Genomic DNA, 7,998 nt, shown 5'->3' on the forward strand with positions numbered 1-7,998 from the left:
GTTATATTATGAGTTTATGAGTTTTGATGTACCGAAGGAGTTCGGAGTCCCGGATGAGATCGGGGACATGACGAGGAGTCTCGAAATGGTCGAGACGTAAAGATTGATATATTGGACGACTATATTCGGACATCGGAAAGGTTCCGAGTGATTCGGGTATTTTTCGGAGTACCGGGTAGTTACGGGAGAAGCAATGGGTCTTGATGGGCTTTAGTGGGAAGAGGAGAAAGGGCCAAGGGGCTGCTGCGCCCCCCTCCCCTCTAGTCCGAATTGGACTAGGGAAAAGGGGGCCGGCCACCTCTCCTTCTCCTCCACTTCCTTCTCCCTTCCTCCCGTCCTAGTAGGACTCCACATCCTGGCCGCACCAAGCCTTGGCCGGCCTCCTCCTCCTCCATCCTTTATATACTGAGGCAAGGGGCACCCCATGGACACACAAGTTGATCTTCGTGATCGTTCCTTAGCCGTGTGCGGTGCCCCCCTCCACCATATTCCACCTCGGTCATATTGTAGCGGTGCTTAGGCGAAGCCCTGCGACGATAGAACATCAAGATCGTCACCAGGCCGTCGTGCTGACGGAACTCCTCCCCGACGCTTTGCTGGATCAGAGCCCGGGGATCGTCATCGAGCTGAACGTGTGCTAGAACTCGGAGGTGCCGTAGTTTCGGTGCTTGATCGGTCGGGCGGTGGAGACGTACGACTACATCAACCAAGTTAACGCTTCCGTTGTCGATCTACAAGGGTAAGTAGATCACACTCTCCCCCTCTCGTTGCTATGCATCACCATGATCTTGCGTGTGCGTAGGAATTTTTTTGAAATTACTACGTTCCCCAACAGTGGTATCAGAGCCTAGGTTTTATGGTTTGATGTTATATGCACGAGTAGAACACAAGTGAGTTGTGGGCGATATAAGTCATACTGCCTACCAGCATGTCATACTTTGGTTCGGCGGTATTGTTGGATGAAGCGGCCCGGACCGACATTACGCGTACGCTTACGCGAGACCGGTTCTCCCGACGTGCTTTGCACATAGGTGGCTTGCGGGTGACTGTTTCTCCAACTTTAGTTGAACTGAGTGTGGCTACGCCCGGTCCTTGCGAAGGTTAAAACGGCATCAACTTGACAAACTATCGTTGTGGTTTTGATGCGTAGGTAAGATTGGTTCTTGCTTAAGCCCATAGCAGCCACGTAAAACTTGCAACAACAAAGTAGAGGACGTCTAACTTGTTTTTGCAGGGCATGTTGTGATGTGATATGGTCAAAACGTGATGAGATATAAGTTGTTGTATGAGATGATCATGTTTTGTTGAAGTTATCGGCAACTGGCAAAAGCCTTATGGTTGTCTCTTTATTGCATAAGATGCAAGCGCCAAATAATTGCTTTACTTTATCGCTATGCGATAGCAATAGTTGCAAGAGCAATAGTTGGCGAGACGACCGTGTAACGACACATTGATATAGATCAAGATGATGGAGATCATGGTGTCATGCCGGTGACGATATAGATCATGACAGTACTTTGGAGATGGAGATCAAAGAAGCAAGATGATGATGGCCATATCATGTCACATATTTTGATTGCATATGATGTTTATCTTTTATACATCTTATTCTTGCTTTGATTGACGGTAGCATTATAAGATGATCTCTCACTAAATTATCAAGAAGTGTTCTCCCTGAGTATGCACCGTTGCCAAAGTTCATCGTGCCCAGACACCACGTGATGATCGGGTGTGATAAGCTCTACGTCCATCTACAACGGGTGCAAGCCAGTTTTGCACACGCAGAATACTCGGGTTATACTTGACGAGCCTAGCATATGCAGATATGGCCTCGGAACACGGAGACCGAAAGGTCGAGCGTGAATCATATAGTAGATATGATCAACATAGCGATGTTCACCAATGAAACTACTCCATCTCATGTGATGATCGGACATGGTTTAGTTGATTTGGATCACGTGATCACTTAGAGGATTAGAGGGATGTCTATCTAAGTGGGAGTTCTTAAGTAATATGATTAATTGAACTTAAATTTATCATGAACTTAGTCCTGGTAGTATTTTGCAAATTATGTTGTAGATCAATAGCTCGCGTTGTTGCTTCCCTGTGTTTATTTTGATATGTTCCTAGAGAAAATTGTGTTGAAAGATGTTAGTAGCAATGATGCGGATTGGATCCGTTGATCTGAGGTTTATCCTCATTGCTGGCACAGAAGAATTATGTCCTTGATGCACCGCTAGGGTGGACGGACCTATGCAGGAGCAGATGCAGACGTTTTGAACGTTTGGCTAGCTCAATATGATGACTACTTGATAGTTTAGTGCCCATGCCTTAACGGCTTAAGAATCCGGAACTTCAAAGACGTTTTGAACGTCATGGAGCATATGAGAATGTTCCAGAGTTGAAGTTAATATTTCAAGCAAATACCCGAGTTGAGAGATATGAAGTCTCCAACAAGTTCTATAGCTAAAAGATGGAGGAGAATCGCTCAACTAGTGAGCATGTGCTCAGATTGTCTGGGTACTACAATCGCTTGAATCAAGTGGGAGTTAATCTTCCAGATAAGATAGTGATTGACAGAATTCTCTAGTCACCATCACCAAGTTAGTAGAACTTCATGATGAACTATGATATGCAAGGGATAACGGAAACGATTCCCAAGCTCTTCGTAATGCGGAAATTGACGAAGGTTGAAATCGAGAAAAACATCAAGTGTTGATGGTAGACAAGACCACCAGTTTCAAGAAAAGGGCAGAGGGAAGAAGGGGAACTTCAAGAAGAACAGCAAGCAAGTTGCTGCTCAAGTGAAGAAGCCCAAGTCTGATCCTAAGCCTGAGACTAAGTGCTTCTACTGCAAAGGGACTGGTCACTGGAAGCGGAACTACCCCAAGTGATTGGCAGATAAGAAGGATGGCAAAGTGAACATAAGTATATTTGATATACATGTTATTGATGTGTACTTTACTAGTGTTTATAGCAACCCCTCAGTATTTGATACTAGTTCAGTTGCTAAGATTAGTAACTCGAAACGGGAGTTGCAGAATGAACAGACACTAGTTAAGGGTGAAGTGACGATGTGTGTTGGAAGTGGTTCCAAGATTGATATGATCATCATCGCACACTCCCTATACTTTCGGGATTAGTGTTGAACCTGAATAAGTGTTATTTGGTGTTTGCGTTAAGCATGAATATGATTTGATCATGTTTATTGTAATATGGTTATTCATTTAAGTAAGAGAATAAATTGTTGTTCTGTTTACATGAATAAAACCTTATATGGTTACACACCCAATGAAAATAGTTCGTTGGATCTCGATCGTAGTGATACACATAATCATAATATTGAAACCAAAAGATGCAAAGTTAATAATGATAGTGCAACTTATTTGTAGCACTACCGTTTAGGTCATATTGGTGTAAAGCGCATGAAGAAACTCCATGCTGATGGGATTTTGGAATCACTTGATTATGAATCACTTGATGCTTGCGAACCATGCCTTATGGGCAAGATGACTAAAACGCCGTTCTCTGGAACAATGAAGCAAGCAACAGATTTGTTGGAAATCATACATACTGATGTATGTGGTCCGATGAATATTAAGGCTTGCAGCAGGTATCATTATTTTCTGACCTTCACAGATGATTTGAGCAGATATGGGGATATCTACTTGATGAAACATAAGTCTGAAACATTTGAACAGTTCAAAGAATTTCAGAGTGAAGTGGAAAATCATCGTGACAAAAAAATAAAAGTTTCTACGATATGATCGCAGAGGTAAAATATTTGAGTTACGAGTTTGGTCTTCAATTAAAACAATGTGAAATAGTTTCACTACTCACGCCACCTGGAACACCATAGTGTAATGGTGTGTCCGAACGTCATAACCGTACTTTATTAGATATAGTGCGATCTATGATGTCTCTTACCGATCTACCACTATCGTTTTGGGGTTATGCATTAGAGACAGCTGCATTCACGTTAAATAGGGCACCATCTAAATCCGTTGAGACGACACCATATGAACTATGGTTTGGCAAGAAACTTAAGCTGTCGTTTCTTAAAGTTTGGGGTTGCGATGCTTATATGGAGAAGTTTCATCCTAATAAGCTCAAACCCAAATCGGAGAAATGTGTCTTCATAGGATATCCAAAGGAGACTATTGGATACACCTTCTATCACAGATCCGAAGGCAAGACTTTTGTTGCTAAGTTCGGAAACTTTCTAGAGAAGGAGTTTCTCTCGAAAGAAGTGAGTGGGAGGAAAGTAGAACTTGATGAGGTAACTGTACCTTCTCCCTTATTGGAAAGTAGTTCATCACAGAAATCTGTTCCTGTGACTACTACACCAATTAGTGAGGAAGCTAATGATGATGATCATGTAACTTCAGATCAAGTTACTACCAAATCTCGTAGGTAAACCAGAGTGAGATCTGCACCAGAGTGGTACGGTAATCCTGTTCTGGAAGTCATGTTACTAGACCATGACGAACTTGCGAACTATGAGGAAGCAATGATGAGCCCAGATTCCGCGAAATGGTTTGAGGCCATGAAATCTGAGATATGATCCATGTATGAGAACAAAGTATGGACTTTGGTTGACTTGCCCACTGATCGGCAAGCAATTGAGAATAAATGGATCTTCAAGAGGAAGACGGACGCTGATAGTAGTGTTACTATCTACAAAGCTAGAATTGTCGCAAAAGGTTTTCGACAAGTTCAAGGTGTTGACTACGATGAGATTTTCTCACTCGTATCTATGCTTAAGTCTGTCCGAATCATGTTAGCAATTGCCGCATTTTATGAAATATAGCAAATGGATAAATGCATTCCTTAATGGATTTACTAAAGAAGAGTTGTATACGATGCAACTAGAAGGTTTTGTCGATCCTAAAGGTGTTAACTAAATATGCAAGCTCCAGCGATCCATCTATGGACTGGTGCAAGAATCTCGGAGTTGGAATATACGCTTTGATAAGTTGATCAAAGCATATAGTTTTATACAGACTTACGGTGAAGCCTGTATTTACAAGAAAGTGAGTGGGAGCACTACAGCATTTCTGATAAGTATATGTGAATGACATATTGTTGATCAGAAATAATGTAGAATTATTCTACAAAGCATAAAGGAGTGTTTGAAAGGAGTTTTTCAAAGAAAGACCTCGGTGAAGCTGCTTACATATTGAGCATCAAGATCTATAGAGATAGATCAAGACGCTTGATAAGTTTTTTCAATGAGTACATACCTTGACAAGATTTTGAAGTAGTTCAAAATGGAACAGTCAAAGAAAGAGTTCTTGCCTGTGTCATAAGGTGTGAAATTGAGTAAGACTCAAAGCCCGACCACGGCAGAAGATAGAAAGAGAATGAAAGTCATTCCCTATGCCTCAGCCATAGGTTCTATAAAGTATGCCATGCTGTGTACCAGATCTATTGTATACCCTACACTGATTGGCATGGGAGTACAATAGTGATCTAGGAGTAGGTCAATGGACAACGGTCAAAATTATCCTTACTGGAATAAGGATATGTTTCTCGATTACGAAGGTGACAAAAGGTTCGTCGTAAAGGGTTACGTCGATGCAAGTTTTGACACTGATCCAGATGACTCTAAGTCTCAATCTGGATACATATTGAAAGTGGGAGCAATTAGCTAGAGTAGCTCCGTGCAGAGCATTGTTGACATAAATATTTGCAAAATACTTACGGATCTGAATGTGACAGACCCATTGACTAAAATTATCTCACAAGCAAAACATGATCACACCTTAGTACTCTTTGGGTGTTAATCACATAGCGATGTGAACTAGATTACTGACTCTAGTAAACCCTTTGGGTGTTGATCACATATCTATGTGAACTATGGGTGTTAATCACATGGTGATGTGAACTATTGCTGTTAAATCACATGGCGATGTGAACTAGATTATTGACTCTAGTGCAAGTGGGAGACTGAAGGAAATATGCCCTAGAGGCAATAATAAAGTTATTATTTATTTCCTTATATCATGAGAAATGTTTATTATTCATGCTAGAATTGTATTAACCGGAAACATAATACATGTGTGAATACATAGACAAACAGAGTGTCACTAGTATGCCTCTACTTGACTAGCTCGTTAATCAAAGATGGTTATGTTTCCTAACCATGGACAAAGAGTTGTTATTTGATTAACGGGGTCACATCATTAGTTGAATGATCTGATTGACTTGACCCATTCCGTTAGCTTAGCACTTGATCGTTTAAGTATGTTGCTATTGCTTTCTTCATGACTTATACATGTTCCTGTAACTATGAGATTATGCAACTCCTGTTTACCGGAGGAACACTTTGGGTGCTACCAAACGTCACAACGTAACTGGGTGATTATAAAGGAGTATTACAGGTGTCTCCAAAGGTACATGTTGGGTTGGCGTATTTCGAGATTAGGTTTTGTCACTCCGATTGTCGGAGAGGTATCTCTGGGCCCTCTCGGTAATGCACATCACTTAAGCCTTGCAAGCATTGCGACTAATGAGTTAGTTGCGGGATGATGTATTACAGAATGAGTAAAGAGACTTGCCAGTAACGAGATTGAACTAGGTATGGGATACCGACGATTGAATCTCGGGCAAGTAACATACCGATGACAAAGGGAACAACGTATGTTGTTATGCGGTCTGACCGATAAAGATCTTCGTAGAATATGTAGGAGCCAATATGGGCATCCAGGTCCCGCTATTGGTTATTGACCAGAGACGTGTCTCGGTCATGTCTACATTGTTCTCGAACCCGTAGGGTCCGCACGCTTAAGGTTTCGATGACAGTTATATTATGAGTTTATGAGTTTTGATGTAATGAAGGAGTTCGGAGTCCCAGATGAGATCGGGGACATGACGAGGAGTCTCGAAATGGTCGAGACGTAAAGATCGATATATTGGACGACTATATTCGGACATCGGAAAGGTTCCGAGTGATTCGGGTATTTTTCGGAGTACCGGGTAGTTACGGAGAAGCAATGGGCCTTGATGGGCTTTAGTGGGAAGAGGAGAAAGGGCCAAGGGGCTGCTGCGCCCCCCCTCCCCTCTAGTCCGAATTGGACTAGGGAAAAGGGGGCCGGCCACCTCTCCTTCTCCTCCACTTCCTTCTCCCTTCCTCCCCTCTTGGTGGACTCCTACTAGGACTTGGAGTCCTAGTAGGACTCCACATCCTGGCCGCACCAAGCCTTGGCCGGCCTCCTCCTCCTCCATCCTTTATATACTAAGGCAAGGGGCACCCCATGGACACACAAGTTGATCTTCGTGGTCGCTCCTTAGCCGTGTGCGGTGCCCCCCTCCACCATATTCCACCTCGGTCATATTGTAGCGGTGCTTAGGCGAAGCCCTGCGACGATAGAACATCAAGATCGTCACCACACCGTCGTGCTAATGGAACTCCTCCCCGACGCTTTGCTGGATCAGAGCCCGGGGATCGTCATCGAGCTGAACGTGTGCTAGAACTCGGAGGTGCCGTAGTTTCGGTGCTTGATCGGTCGGGCCATGGAGACGTACGACTACATCAACCAAGTTAACGCTTTCGTTGTCGATCTACAAGGGTAAGTAGGTCACACTCTCCCCCTCTCGTTGCTATGCATCACCATGATCTTGCGTGTGCGTAGGAATTTTTTTGAAATTACTACATTCCCCAACAGAAGGAGCGTGCCTTCTTTGAGGCATACAGAGATCTACTTGGCCGTTCTACGGCTCACGAGGATACTATTGATCTTGACTTTGTAGGCATTTCACCTATTGATCTGTCGGATCAAGATCTTATCTTCCATGAGGAGGAAATTTGGAAGGTGATCAAGGACATGCCCGCGGACAAGGCACCCGGGCCGGATGGATTCATTGGAATTTTTTTTCCAAAAAGCTTGGGCCATTATTAAAGGAGACGTTATTGCTGCAATCCACAAGTTATTCCTCAACAATGGCAGGGGATTTGGCAGACTAAATCAGGCCCTGATTACGCTGTTGCCAAAGAAG

The sequence above is a fragment of the Triticum urartu genome, chromosome 6 (assembly GCF_003073215.2).
Source record: "Triticum urartu cultivar G1812 chromosome 6, Tu2.1, whole genome shotgun sequence".
Taxonomy (NCBI): Eukaryota; Viridiplantae; Streptophyta; class Magnoliopsida; order Poales; family Poaceae; genus Triticum; species Triticum urartu.